This window comes from Lolium rigidum, chromosome 4 (assembly GCF_022539505.1).
Source record: "Lolium rigidum isolate FL_2022 chromosome 4, APGP_CSIRO_Lrig_0.1, whole genome shotgun sequence".
NCBI classification, from domain to species: domain Eukaryota; kingdom Viridiplantae; phylum Streptophyta; class Magnoliopsida; order Poales; family Poaceae; genus Lolium; species Lolium rigidum.
The window spans coordinates 72,835,209-72,851,504 of record NC_061511.1 but is presented as its reverse complement, the minus strand read 5'-3'; positions in this window follow the sequence as shown (position 1 = coordinate 72,851,504).

The window sequence follows — 16,296 nt, the reverse complement described above, 5'->3', positions numbered from 1 at the left end:
GCTAAGATGAAAGCTTGCGTTGCCATGTATCCTGCTTCCGGTGTTTTTGGAATAATATTCCCCCTCGTGTCGATTGACATAAAAGACATATCGAGGTTTTGAATTAAGTTCTCTCTCTCGGCTTCAGGTATATTTTGCAGCCGAGATCTTGCTCTCCTTCGAGCTTCTCTATGACTATCTCCCGAAGTTCTTGAATTTCGGCTTAGCTCTGCCCTTCGTCTGCTTGATGCGGAAGCGGCTTCCTGCCTCTTGTCCAACTCGATTTTCTGCTTCTCGAGCTCCCTCCTGGTACGTGCAAGCCTATATTGATATGCTTGTAACTCCGCAGGTGTCGCCGTAATGGTCATTGGTTATGTACCATCAATAGCTCTTGCGACTCGATCCCATACTGCCTACGGAAATTGCACCATCTCTCGTGTTCCTGGTCCGATATATTTTGTTCCTAAACCTCGCGTGAGATCTGCAGGATCAACATACAGATTTCCTGCATCGTCGAAGTTTTCTAACGTCTCCTCCGCTGGGCGACTTGGTTCTCCAATTACATAGATCTGATGATATTTTGGATTCTGAACTTTGTCGGGTTTGGTGACACCATCATTGAGATTGGTGAAGACCTTTCCAACAGTAGTGGATCTGTCGACGAAGGTGAAGCTGTCGATGTTGCTCGAGTCATTGCTTATATCGGAGTCCGCAGATGACTCGAAAGACATGTCGCTGAAGATCTTGGTGAGTTTTTCACTTGCCCTGGTGCTGATGAAGCGTGGCGACGAAATCTCTTCTTCGCCTGACTCGGTTGACGATGTTGAATCCGAAAAATCGGGATCGACCGCCGACAATCCCGACGAGATCGGAATTTCGAGACGATATGATCCTTCCTTCTCGACGCGAAATTGGAACTCGCCAAACGTCATCTCCATAGGCTCCTCCAGATACGCATATGCATCCAAACGGGAGGGCGGGTGAGGAACAAAATCGACTAGACCAGTTTCGATCTGTTTACCTCTGTCCAAAGCGTTGCTTGCAGTTGATGAAGTCGACGATCTTGAACGTGCCATCGAGATCAGCTCCTTGTCGCCTCTATTCCGCACAGACGGCGCCAATTGACAAGGTATTAACTTGTCAATGCCTACGTATTGTAGACTAGGGTTTCGTTGGAAGTAGAGGGCAAGTAGATCTCGAAGGTTTCAGCCGAAAAGTACTCGACGATTAAGAAAACTAGGGTTCTATTGACAATTGATTCGATCCTCTCTTCGTCCCTCGACTCCCCCTTATATAGGAGGTGGAGCCGAGGGATTCGTAACACACAAGTTACAGAGTCCGGGAGGGTTTCCAACCCGTCCCGCAAGATTACAAGTATTACTTCCTAATACAACTCTAGCTTTCCTTAATAACAACTTGGGCTTCCAAATCTTCTTATTCTTCAAGTTATGGGCCTTCAGTAAACCCCGGGTACCATCTTCGGCAGGCCCATTGGGGATGCCTATGTCATCGAGGAAGATGAAGGATGCTAGTTTTCCCCCAAGTGTGAGAGCTGAGCGATTCTGGCGCATAGATGTTGCAAGGGTGAAGGAGGCGGAGGATTTTTCAGTTAAGTTCAGCATGGAATTTTTCATGTGCGTGAACTATGATCATGTTCCACCCAGACAAACAAGTTCATCGTCCACGAGGCCCACGGTATGTTCTAAGCATGGTGAGCAAACATAGTATCATATTTTTAATTTTTATTGCAATATCATCCGCCTCTCTGCATGTGGTACCATTGGATTGGCACAAAATAGTCCCACTGTGCGGCAAAAGAGATTGAGGAAAAGCATTGCTTTGCATGGGAAAACTTCAAGGCGGAGGAGGAGGCAGAGGAGGCTGCTGCAAATGCAAAAGTAGGGCGACAGAGATGTCTAAAAAACCATCACGAAGAGCAACGGCGTTGGCTTGAAGACCGGGGGAGAGACTCGTGGAGGAGGAGGCAAAGCTGAAGAAGAAGAAGGAACAATGCGCAAGGAGCTCCATGAGGTGGAGAGGGGTAGGAAGAGAGTAAGGCCTGCTCAGCCAAAGGCAATGGAAGAACATGGTTGCCATACTAGAAAATGGCCACGCTAGACTCAAGATCACTAGATTTCTGGCATACTAGCAATGTATCTTAATTTCACTTGAACAATAGAGGTCTATTTTTATTTAAGTTGTAATATAGTTTTGTATCTTAATTTCAATTGTAGTGTACCGATGCATCATTTTGCCCGCCAATTCTTCCCACCTAACTCTTCCTTCCTAAATCTTCTCGCCAATTTCTACCGCCCAAGAATTCCCGCCAATTTCTCCGCCAGAGATTTCCAGTCATTTTCTCCTGCCCTAGATTTTCTGCCATTTATCCTCCTCGTGTCCTATAAAACGCCTATGTCTTTCCTTTGTTCAAACCTAGTGTATTATCTCGAATATGCCTCCTCCTAATTGTAGTTTCAACAAGTATATGGTTAGACCTCTTATGTCATCTGCATATTCAGTTATGCGTGACAATAAGATAGATTACCTCGAGGAACTCCTCAGTAGTGTCACCCTCCTTGTTGATGTGGGTAATATTTTTTTCTAGGCACGCATGTATGCTTGGTCAAATTCCGAAGGAAATACGTCAAGAGCGTCTGAGGTTGCAAGAAAGGCTTCACAAGCAAAAACCCATGAATGTGAAGGAAAGAGAGGAACTTTCAAAGTGGTATGCCTATTGGGATGAGTCAAGCGAGGACAAAGATGATCTCTTCATGACGAGCAACAAGGAAAATAGGCCGCCTCTTCAAAGGGCAAAGAGCTTCCCCCTCAAAGGGGAAGAGTACTACACTGGAAAGTGTCGACTCCGATGACGACTTCATGCCGAGCAACAAGGGTAAGAGGGTTGCCTCTTCGAAGGGAAAGATCATTGCCCCCTCAAAGGGGAAGAGTGCTGCAACGGTGAGCATCGTCGACTCTGATGACGACTTCATGCCAAGCAGCAAGGGCAATAGCACCACCTCTTCGAAGGGCAAGAGTGCTCCATCGGCGTTTATGTAGTGTTAGTAGTGTTTAGTTCAAGTTTTAATGTTGGTGGTACCGATGTATCTGCAAATATACGTTGATTAATTCCGGATCAAATGCCAAATCGATGGCCAGGCTGAATTATGACCATCATTCACGGTCATTCTGGATGAGAAGTCCCGATTCCATGAATCAGGAACCGACGCATCCTCTTCGTTCTCTTCTTCATCTGAATCACCACTATCACCATCTTTATCTTCTTCCATTTTCCTTTGCAAGGTGCCATCTTCATCATCAACATCTGCCTCTCCACTATCAGTGTATCCTCTTGTTGCCCGAATGCTCTGACTAGATTCGTAACCACCACCTCCGGTGTGTGCTTCACTACTCTGCCTATTAAGTTCGTAACCACCTCCGCCAGCGTGTGCATGGCTGCCCTATCCTGATTTGTAACCACCACCTCGAATTGGTTCACTTCCCTGACGAGGATCGTACCCACCCCCGCCTTCAAGCGAAGATAGCTCTTTCGCCACCAGAACAAGTAAGGCGATGGGGTGAGTTCCCCTGTTTTCGCATCCTTCTAACCAGTGCACCCACTGAGAGATCTGATCTATCTGATAGTGCATGTTTCAGGATTTAGCCTAAAACTTACTATCAACCAATCCTTCAACTGGCTAACGGTCCATGTTTTATGGGATGTCAACTCCAACTCTAGAAAATAAAATGGATGATCATCATCCGTTGGTGTGTCACATTCACTCTCAATGATCATGGAATGCATGATTAGACGAGCGTTCATCACCTCCCATGTCTGAGACTCGGACCGAGTGAGAGAAGGGTACTGAAAAATCACAAAACGCTGCTGGAGCATACAAAAAGCCAGATCAACATCCTTGCGACATGCTTCCTGGCATGTCGCAAAGTAATATTCCTTCTCCTCAACAGGATGTGAGATTGTCTTCACAAATGTAGCATAATGTGGATAGCTACCATCGTCTAGATAGTAGCCCTTATTGTATGCGTGGTCGTTGATCTCAAAGTTGACGGTCACAACATCTCCCTCAGCTAGCTTTGCAAACATAGGAGAGCGATGCAACACATTGATGTCGTTGTGAGTTCCTGCCATGCCAAAGAAAGTGTTCCAAAGCCAGAGGCAACAGTCAGCCACTGCCTCAAGTATGACACTGCACTCTCTGCTATGCCCCTTGTAAGTCCTTCCCAAGAAAATGGGAAACTCTTCCAACCCCATCGCATGCAATCGATGCTCTCAACCATCCTAGAAAACCCTATCGCTGCATTTTGTTCAAGGACCCGAGCTGTATCATCTGCATTGGGTGCTCTCAAATAGTTTGGTCCAAACACTGCCACCACTTCCCTGCAAAACATATGGATACTCTCGAAGTATGTCACCTCCGACATGCATAGGTAATCATTGGTTGCATCTGGAGAAGCTTCATATGCAAGACATCACATAGCATCAGTGCACTTCTAAACTGATGATTCAAAGCTATACAAGTCAGTGCACTCTTTCTTGCACATGAAGTATGTGGCATACTCTCTGACGCCTAGCAAAATCCACATAAATAGATCCTTGTTCATCCTAAATTGGCGCCAAAAATCCTTGGACGTATGTGTCGTGTCGTTGTCGGAGTAGATGGAGGCAAGCAACATTGCGCCGACATGTGTCTCTTGAAACTCAGTCCAGGTAAGAACTATGACATGGGTTGTCATGGCTAGCATGTTCTCTCACCATGGTGCCGCTGGTCCTGTTAATAGATATGTAGTATATCTCAACTTCTCCTCCTTGTTATGTCTGATGCTAGAAGTACATGGAGACTATTGCAAAGATGGAGAATATTGGGAACACGCCAAAATGTATCCCTTTAAGAGTAAGGGTCACATATATGCGAAGAAAATACCACAAAGGTATTTGTGCATCATTTATTCATGATGGCGAATACATCTCCAAGTGCAGGATGAAAGGAACCATACATGCCCAGATAGTTCTCAATGAAGAACACACCCACGTAGACAACCACAACAAAACTTAAGACCATATTATGCTACTTAGATTCAATAAATACTTTATAACTATATCATAACACCGCAATAAATTATATGTATTTTAAGTTTTATTTCTCATATTATTGATGCGAATATTCTTATTCATACAACTGAATATCGTCAACATATATAGTGACACCAATTCCTGCAGCAACATGGGGATGTCATCTAATTTTATTAACCACTTCCATTGTTGCATGTGAACTCATAAAAAAAGAATATTGTGGGAGAGAAGGCAGCAGAGTTGAACATGCATTAGCTAGCTTGCCTTGTACTTTTCATCTCGGACTTGGTTGAATGATTCACCTGATGTGATTCGATGTATGGTTTATGATGAATCACTCGTTGGCAGTTATGAAGTCATGGAAAAAAAATCTTGGTGAAACACAAAACTGTCTGTGACAAAAATCCAACATCGGAAAATTCATGTCATGGATGTATGATTTGTAGACAATAGGAAGCCGAGGCCTAGCCTGAATTTTGACATTTGGAGTTGGATAGTGCTAGTGTTCAGCACAAAGGCCTGCCTCAAAAGCCCAATATACCTAAAAGCTAAGGTTGTCTTAGAAATATACACATGATAATGAATTGATTGCTATCCCAAAATTAATTCAAATTATAATTTAAATGTCAAAATACAATTGAATACTATTGATTATATGTTTTAGGCCAGGCTCAAGTTTAGCAGTTTAGGGTCAGGATTTTTAAAGCCCATCATAAGGGGTGCCAATGGAAACATGGTTTATTTGGTCAATTAGCATATATGAGTAGATATTTTTTTATCATACTAGTACATGGGTTTTAAAATTAGGTAGAAATTAATTGCATGCTCATATTAGGTATGGTATCAATAACGCATTAATTACATAGATGGTGTAGATGTTGATATTTGATATAATTTTGAATTCCACGCTAAACATGTTGATCGGTCACCATTGTGGCAATATAGGTCATTTGATTGACCTGGTTTGAGGGCCGAGATTTCTTTAATTTCCACCTTTGGGTCTTTTTACATTGGTACAAATATAGATGAAAAAGAGTACGCGTATCAGAGATTATGCATCAATACTAGGTGCCGAGATTTCTAAATTTTGTGCTTTTATTTATTATTAATGGCATCTAACCCTTGCCTTGGATTGTTGATTATTTAGTATATAATAAAGACACACTTATTGAGTTGGTATAAATACGATGTTATATAGACAAGCACCAGACAAAACACGCTTAGTACCGCCCCTCCCACCATGGCCAGATCTATGAACCCCTTGCATACAACCATCGTACTCTCGGTTCTTCTCGTCTTCTTGGCTAATCATGTGCAATGTAAAGTTTTTTCTTTGAATTTTGGTGCATATGGTTACTTTGGATGCTTGCAGATTATTCTAAGTGATTTTGTAGAATATTTTCTAGTTTATATTACCACGAAGTCATACAATAACATGAATACTAACGGTTTGTTTTCTGTTGCACAGGCAGAAGCTTGGATCAAGACATGGAAAAGGGCACTAAACCCAGTTTACTAGGCGGGATGTGCCAAGCTAGATCTTGCGGTCATATGCCGAGGTGTCAATGTTGTTTAATAGACAACATCTGCTACTCTTCACTAGCCGCATGCCTAACATCTTGTCCAGGATCTTCTTCGGCCCGTATTAGTCGCCCCCCGCCTGTCTGATCTAGTTGTATGTATGCATAGCATGGTTTAATTATGGAATAATGTGTATCTTTTACTCCTCCGTTATTCGCCAATCAAAATGAAAGAGTTGATGATTAAGTTATATAGTGTATTCATGTATGTTCATTATATATTGGTTTGATCTATTTATTTTACTCTTTTTAACAAAAACTCCTTTTATGGTATTTTTTGTTTCGTTAGTTTATTTGGCCATATAAATTAGAAAAGTATTGTTTGGGAGATTTAAGAGCATCAGTTTCGAGCTTTGGCCGGAGCGGGCAGTGGCAGTGTACACATCGTTTCCCTCTTTGGGGCGTCACCTTTCGAGGTCTGGCTTATGTTTGTTGCTAGTGGTTCAAGTTCTCATGGTTTGTCGTCATTGCCTTGGTAGGTGCAAGTCCTTGGCATGCAAGCCAGAGCGGTGGATCTAGAAATTGCTTATATAAAATCCGAGAGATCATGTCGGTTGCTCTCCAAAGTTTGATAATCTAGAGCTCATACCGTTTTTCCAATTTTGTTCGTTCCCACCTAAGTGCAAGCCTCCGTAGTGCCCGGAGCATCTATGGACCCCGTGAACTATACGCGGATGCTTTTTGCTCCACATGCAAGCTCAATTTGGCCCCGAGAAAGGAGCCAAGGATAACCCTAGGCACTCCTAGCTGCAAATCGAGAGCACCACAAGGCAGCCGGGCACCCATCCTTCTAGTCGGGGTGTCCGGGGGCTGCCCATGTAGATGGACTCAGGGCTGCCATAACCCTCATGCCACTTTGCGCGGACATCCTGCTATCTCAACGATAAACACCATGGACGGCACAAGCAAGATATGATGGGACAAGGTGTCTCGTTCAGGCGATCTACGTGCCATAGCACACTAGCCTTGCACCTCTTCACCCATTGAATCCACCACCACACCATGAGCACCTTGCGACGTGTGGATGGACACACATCATAGAGTCGAAGTTATTCCATCACACCAACCTGCCCTTATAAAAGGAGGTACATGACGTAGGAAAAGGGGTTGCATCATGAAGAAACTAGGGGCCAAGGAGAGAGTGTTCTCACCTTATTTCCCCGGAAGCTCTTGAACAAGCTTTTCGGGCTCTCCCAACAAGGCAAGTTCTTCGTTATAATCGTCACTGCACCGATAAATTCAGACAAGCATGACGTAGGCCTTACCTTGCAAGAGCTGCCTAAACCTGGGTAAAATTGCAGTGTGATTGTCGTGCTTGTGTGAGATTGTTCATGTTTCCTTGTTGCCCCTCGCCAAACCAAAAAGGGGTGGTCTCACCCCTGATGTCTCTGAATGCACCCGCAAAATCTAGCGCGCCAGGTCGGGGCGCAGGAAGTCCGATTCAGCTCCACAGGCATGTGCATGGAATCGGCGGAGCTCCATGAAATTCCTGGTAGCAAACACTACCATATGAAGAGCGGCTGGGCTGCACCACAACATCAGATCACGAGCAGTCGCAACGAGAAGTTGTTGCGGTCAGAAACCCACCGGCGAGCAGCGACGGGCAACACAGTAGAGCCGGGAGGCTCCCAAGACTGCGGCCGGCCCTGGTCCCTCCGAGCGACGTCCCGCAAAGATTCGGCACGCACGTCCGATGCTGGTGCAAGGGCGTGCCACCTGACCTATACCTGGCCAGGAAGGTGATGGATGTGCCTCGCTTAGTTTCCTGCATGGCATACACGTAAACATTAAATACGAGCCTCGATCGGCTCTCAGGTTGTCCTGTAGATCGGCTCAAAGAGCCGATCCACCCATGATCCGTACGGGGTGTACGAATATATGGTGGTCCTGTTTGATCAAAATAAAGCTAAAACGACCTACTACGATTTAGGGTTTTCACCATATAATCGGAACATCCTACTCGTGATTGAGCCTGGCGGCCACGCATGGTGATCGTAAGCCGACCCTAGACAAGGCCTAAAAACCAACACGAGGTTGATCCCCGGAACATCCTGTCTAGGGCTAGCAAACTACACCCTACGCGCCACTCTGGATCCTTCAACCCGTTTGTAAGGCCTAACTATGCAGATATTAAACTAATCCTTGAAGAACAAGGAGCAACCATAACGGATCGGATCTACTAAATAATGATCAAGCGGGTGCCGCCCTTACACCTAAGATAGGCGTAAGGGCGGCTAGATGTCTAAGGGTTGCACGACGATAGCATATCATACGATGAACAATGCTAACCCTAACACATCTAAGATAACTACGTTGCTCGCCATCAAAAAGGCTTCGATACGAGCAACGCATGGACAGCGAATAAACTTGTATCGCCTAGATCGCAAGATGCGATCTAGGCAGCATGATGCTTACCCGGAAGAAACCCTCGAGACAAGGGAGTTGGCGATGCGCCTAGATTGGTTTGTGGTGAACGTGATTGTTGTTTCTTTCATAAACCCTAGATACATATTTATAGTCCGTAGACTTTCTAATCGTGGGAATAATCCCAACCGGGCACGGGCCAAACTCTAACTAACCGACACGTATCCTATCATATTTACAAATACAAGGGCAAACTAGCCCAAACTTTGCATATAAGGCCGATTCATGTATTTCTTCCATGTATATCCTTCAAGCCCATCTTGATCGCGGCCCACCTCTGACTCGGTCAAATTCTGGTGATAACACATGCCCCCTGGTTTTGGAATTGATAATTCCAAAATCACTCTGCTTTTTCTTCGTCGGGTCATGTCGTGGCAGAGCAAAACCGTCGCAGTATCCATCATCATGATGCCTTGCCTTCTCAACTTCTCCGCGTGACATGGCAGTTTTTTTTTCGTTGGGCACCACTTCCTCGGAAACTGCTGTGGCATTGAATTTCCACTATATCCCCTTTATTTAACTGTTCCAAACAGTTTGCTTCTTCATCCCCTTCGCATTAGCACTCCAAAAGCCCTCCTGCGCCACCATGTCTTCTTCTTCCTCTGCCTCATCGGGTCTTTCCACCCAATCCTCCTCCTCCCGCGAGCCGACACCGGAGTGGAACCCGGAGGAGGCCCATGCGGCGAACATCCGCCGTGCCATCAAAGCCGGGGAGGAGTCCAGTCACGATTTCTCCGTCTGGTCTGAGGACGACAAGTCCTCGACCGACGGGGAAAGTGACCTCTGCTTCCTCGCCGACGGGGAAACGGAGGAGGAGAGCGATGACGATCACTTCTCCTGTGATGACTTCACCTCCCCCGAGGAGGAGGAGGAGGAGAAGGAGGAGGAGGAGGACGACACCTCCTCCGACGAACCGCCGGCCAAGCGCTTCTGCCCCTGGCCGGGGAACCTCAGCGACTTCGACAGCGACGACGACGATGCTGACGAGGAGGACGAGGACAACGAGGGCCCTGCCGGCGGCCGCTGCAGCAGCGACGACGAGCCCGCTGGGAGTAGCGCCGACAGCGGCGACGACGGCGACGACGAAGGCAGCGACGGCCCGTAGATAGGCCCGTAGCATAGGATCAGCAGTAGTAGATGGGGCAATGTACCCCCTAGTATTTCCTTTTGAGAGCAATCAGCTCTTAATATAAGAAATCTTATTTATCAATGAAGAATTTCCCCCAGTTTGATTTTGCCGATTTCCTTTAAGCTAATTTAGCCGATTCCCCTTCATACTGACTTTGCCGATTGTTCACTTAGCCAATGCTCAATGAGCCGATAGCAACGCCTCGGTTCTTCACAATCCATCCTTCAATTCTTCAACTGATGACTTTGAGATCTGGTGGATAATGTGGAGTCTTCAAGAGAGTCCTTAAATTCCTCCCACCAGGTCCAGTGATCCTCTTCTGCAAGAACTCACCATTTTTGAAGAAGGTTGCGACGAAGGATCAGTCGATGATACCCCAATCGGCTTCTAAAACAGAGCATCTACCAGGCCAGCTGCCCCCCGAGCCTCAGTCAAGGCGAGAATATCGGTGAGGATGCACAGATTAGTCAAAGGGCTTCGAACTCAGGTAATTCTGAGACAGCCACCATGCCGAGCCAACCAAACTTGCCCCCATCGATCGCCTCTTCTTCCGTTGAAGGCCGATATTGTAGACGAAACACCAACGGCTTAATGAGCAAAAGGCTGCCTTGCATGCCAAAACTGACGCTTCCGACAGTACTGCTGAACTGGCGCAAAGGGTTGGAAGTCCTCGAAGAGAAAATTCATTGTTCACCCCCTCAAGGAAGCAGAAGGCCTTGAAGCTGAACTGAAGACCGTCTTGGGGAAAATCCGCGTCTTGAACACGCAGCTGGTAGATCTTGTGTAATTTGTACTAGAGTCGATGGCTGTGCATCGGCTTTGTTTCTTAGCTCTAAAGTCGATGTCCGTGCATCGGCTGTATATCATGAGAAATTTTTTTACTGGCCGATTTTTCTATCGGCCCCCAATATTTCACTGCACATGTATCGCACATGTTCATCTGATTAGGTGCCCCCCGAGCCGAATCTGTCAGGTAACTGCAGATATCGGCTCTGTAGTTAGCCAAGGCACTGTATTTGAACGTCGGCTCCGTTAGGACTAATGTTGACTCTCATCAGCCGACGTAAGACCGCTGCCCATTAGATCGACGTTGAACACACGCAGAATGTGTGGTGAAGATAATTTTGGCCGATTGCTGGAATCGGCCTCCATGTCGATTGAATCACTCAATGAAGGTCTTGTAATGTTCCTCCATAGATCTTTGGGGCCGATCCCAAGGATCGGCCTCGCCACGTTTGTCCATAGGTTTGTTCTTGCTACACGGTCAGGCCGGTGGATAAGACCAGCCTAACCCCATCCTTTGTCACGTCGATGCGCTCGCAGTCGTCCAAATTGATGCCTGAGAGTGGCTCTTGGCCTGCTGTTTCCCAAGCGTTCATGCCAGCCGTTGAAATCTCGGCTGAGTCATCTGCATGGACGACCTCTACCTCATCTCCATCCCACTGTATTACGCATTGGTGCATCGTGGATGGAATGCAACAGTTGGCGTGGATCCAATCTCTTCCTAGCAGGACAGCATAGGTTCTCTTGCTATCGACAATAAAGAACGTCGTAGGGATGGTTTTCCTTCCTACGGACAGATCCACGTTCAGAACACCTTGTGCGTCAGACGCTTGGCCGTTGAAATCGCTCAGTGTCACGTTGGTCTTGATCAGATCCCAGCTAGAGCGTCCCAACCGACGTAGCATGGAGTATGGCATAATGTTGACTGCCGCTCCGGTGTCCACCAAGCATCTTGTTGACAGGCTGCCCATTGATATAACCTCGCAAATACAGGGCCTTCAGATGTCCGTAGCTTCTTTCTCGTGGCTTCTCAAAGATAACGGCCGTGGGCCGCAAGTCAAGTTGTGCCACAGGTGCTTCGTCTAATCCTGGAGCGCTAAACTCCGTCGGAAGGATGAACACCATGTTTGTGCCAGCCGATGTTTCATCATCGGCTTTCTTTTGTCTGGGGCGCCATGATGTCTACGCCCCCTCCTTTTCCTGTAGACAGTGTTGGGCCTCCAAGAGCAGAGGTTTGTAGAACAGCAGCAAGTTTTCCCTTAAGTGGATCACCCAAGGTTTATCGAACTCAGGGAGGAAGAGGTCAAAGATATCCCTCTCATGCAACCCCGCAACCACAAAGCAAGAAGTCTCTTGTGTCCCCAACACACCAAATAGGTGCACTAGTTCGGCGAAGAGATAGTGAAATACAGGTGGTATGAATATATATGAGCAAGAGCAACGGTGCCGGAAAATAGCTTGCTCGGCGTGTAGTTGATGGTGGTAGTATTGCAGCAAGTAGTAACACAAGTAAACGAGTAAACAAGCAGCGATAGCGATATTTAGGAACAAGGCCTAGGGATTATACTTTCACTAGTGGACACTCTCAACATTGATCGCATAATAAATAACTCTTTCTCATATGTGCTACATACACTCTTTTGTTGGATGATGAACACATTGCGTAGGATTACACGAACCCTCAATGCCGGAGTTAACAAGCTCCACAATAATGTTCATATTTAAATAACCTTAGAGCATAATAGATCATTGCAAAATAAACCAAGAACTAACATAGTGCACACACTGTCCACATTACACTATGAAGGAGGAATAGATCACATCAATACTATCATAATGATAATTAACTCCACAATCTACAAGAGATCATGATCATAGCCTACGACAAGAACCACATGGTGCACACACTAGTCACCTTTACACCATGCAGGGAGGAATAGACTACTTTAATAACATCACATGAGTAGCACACAACTAGTAGCGATACAAAGCTCATATGAATCTCAATCATGTAAAGCAGCTCATGAGATCATTGTATTGAAGTACATAGGAGAGAGATTAACCACATAGCTACCGGTACAGCCCCGAGCCTCGATGGAGAACTACTCCCTCCTCATGGGAGCAGCAGCGGTGATGAAGATGGCGGTGGAGATGGCAGCGGTGTCGATGGAGAAGCCTTCCGGGGGCACTTCCCCGTTGACATAGGCATCCCAAATGGGCCTGCTGAAGATAGTACCCGGGGTTTGCTGAAGGCCCACTACCCGAAAAATAAGAAGATTCGGGAACCCAAGATATATTAAGGAAAGTTAGAGCTGTAATAGGAAGTGTTATTTGTAATCTGGCGGGGTGAGTTAGAAACCGTCCCGGACTCTTTAACTTGTACAACACGAATCCCTCGGCTCCGCCTCCTATATAAAGGGGGAGTCGAGGGACGAAGAGATCATCGAATAATTGTTTCAAACCCTAATTTTCATAATCGTCGAGTACTTTTCGGCTGAAACCTTCGAGATCTACTTGCCCTCTACTTCCAACTAAACCCTAGCCTACAATCCATAGGCATTGACAAGTTGATACCTTGTCAATTGGCGCCATCTGTGGGAATTAGAGGCATAAGGATCTGATCTCGATGGCACGTTCAAGATCTTCGACATCATCAACCGCAAGCAACATAATGGATCGAGGTAAACAGATCGCTGCTGGTCTTGTCGATTTTGTTCCTCACCCACCCTCCCGTTTGGATGCATATGCGTATCTGGCGGAGCCTATGGAGATGACGTTCGGAAGGTTTCGCTTTCGCGTCGAGAAGGAAGGATCGTATCGCGTCGAAATTCCGATTTCGTCGGGATCGTCGGCGGTCGATTCCGATTTTTCAAGCTATACATCGTCAACCGAATCAGGAGAAGAAGAAACTTCGTCGACACGCTACGTCAGCACCAGGGCAAGAGAGAAACTCGCCAAGATCTTCAGCGACATGTCGTTTGAGTCATCCGCGGACTCATATATAAGCGATGGCTCAAGCAATGTCGACAGTTATGACTTCATCGACAAATCTATCACAGTGGGCAAGGTCTTCATCAACCTCAACGATGATGTCACCAAACCCAACATAGATCTGAATACAAAATACCATCAGATTTATGCTATTGAAGATCAAGAGGAAACATCTGAGGCTTTCGACGATCTGGGAAATCCATACGTCGATCCCTCTGATCTGCGACGAGGCCTGGGCAATAAATACGTCGGGCCACAGCCGCGAGACGAGTTCAACTTTCGCAAGCAGCGTGGGACAGAGCCGCGAGAGCTATGAACGGTACAGAACCAATGGCTACCACGGCCACACCGGAGGAATTACAAGCATATCAATATAGGCTCGCACGAGCTGCCGGAGAAGTGGAAAAACAGACAGGCTGAGTTAAACGGGAGAAAGGAGGCGGCTTACGCATCCGGCGAGGAGAAGGGCAGATCTAAGTCGACAATCTAGAACTTCGGGTGATAGCCACGGGGAAGCTCGGAACGGAGGAAGATCAAGGTTACAACACATACCCGAGCGAGAAAGAGAGCACTTGGTTCAAAACCTCGACATGTCCTTTATGTCGATAGATACAAGAGGGAACATTATCCCTAAGACACCAGAAGCTGGGTATATGGCGACACAAGCTTTTATCCTCGCGTCTAAACCACCTCCAGGTGATCCAAGGGAAACACTGTACAATATGGCGATAGCAGGAGTTGGAGCTATGGGGACAGCGTTTGTATCAACGCCTCCCGAAGGAACGTCAAGGCAAAATAGTCCACGACCTGCAGCAGCAACGGCGGCAGCCCCTGAAGGACCAAGCGGAGCAAGAGACACGGCAGCACAAGCAAGGGTCGATAGAGCGCGGAAAAACAGAAGGGAATATCGGCAATCCCCGGAGCTTAACGACGAAGATATGTGCGGCTTGCCGTGTTTCACGAGGAGAGTCCGAAAAACTCGAGTCCCTTCAGGATTCAAGTTACCCGATAACTTCAAGAAATTCGACGGCCTTCAAGATCCAGAGGATTGGATAGTTGATTATCTCGAGACAGTAAAGCTCACAGGAGGAACCAGAGCAACAGCTATGCAAAGCATCCAGGTGCATCTGAGTGGAGCAGCACGATCTTGGATAAAGAAACTTACCCCAGGATCCATCGACAGTTGGGAAAGCTTCGAGGATGTGTTCGTCAAGAACTTCCGGTCCACATGCAAGAAACCTGCATCGTTGGAGGAGTTGAGAGCATGTCGACAAAAGCCGGACGAGCCAATGAGAAAATACATCCAAAGGTGGAACATCATCAAAAACTCGGCAGAAAATATATCTGACGAGAGAGCGATAGATGCGTTTGTCGCAGGAATCCGGCGAGGAGATTTCGTCGAGGACTTGGGAAGGACCAACCCAAAGACAGTATCCGCGTTAATGGAAATAGCAAACAGATGGGCAGATGGAGAAGATGCTGTCCACAACAAAAGGCACAGGTCGCCAGAGGAAGACCGTGGTCGAAATTATCAACCGAGGCGACGATTTCCTCGGCAGTACCAGAACTATGACGCTCCAGGACAAATTTCGGCAGGTTTTCGGGCAAACACAGGAGGAAACAACAGAGATGATTATCAAAGAAGCAGTGAGCAGCGAGGCGATAACAGGGATGATTCTCGCAACAACAGGCAAAATAGCGGTCCTAGGTTCTCTCGTTTCCCCCGAAGAAATGATGAATGGGCCGTGTCAGATGCACTTTTTCCTCGACAGCAACGGAAAAAGACGGTCGGGGCACCTGCGGAAAGAGCGTCGTAATTTCCAGGCAATGCTAAGGTATGCAGAGCACGCTAACGCTCGAGCAGCACAGAGAAATCCTCGAGAACCCAGGAGCGAGATTCATTTGCCACCACCTCCCGCGATTACAGACGACAATCGACATCAGCTCAGAATAGCGGCAGCACCCCCACCACCACCTTATGTTGATCCTAACTCCGATGGAGTGGTGTCGATGATTCAGAAGGGAAGGCCATCCAATAGAGCTCAGAAAGTAATCTCACGACGAGTGTTTATGGCAGAAAAAATGCCTCCACCAACGGTCGAGTATCTCAATTGGTCGGGGCAAGATATTGGCTTCACCATAGCAGATCACCCGCAGCAAGTTCCTCGACCGGGCGATCAGCACTTATTCGCCGGCGGTTATTGCGGGATTTGATGTCTCTCGAGTGTTCATAGACGGCGGCAGCAGCTTAAACCTTATGTATGCGGATACATTGAGGAAGATGAACATATCCTTAGCAAACTTGAAGCCAACGAGACACA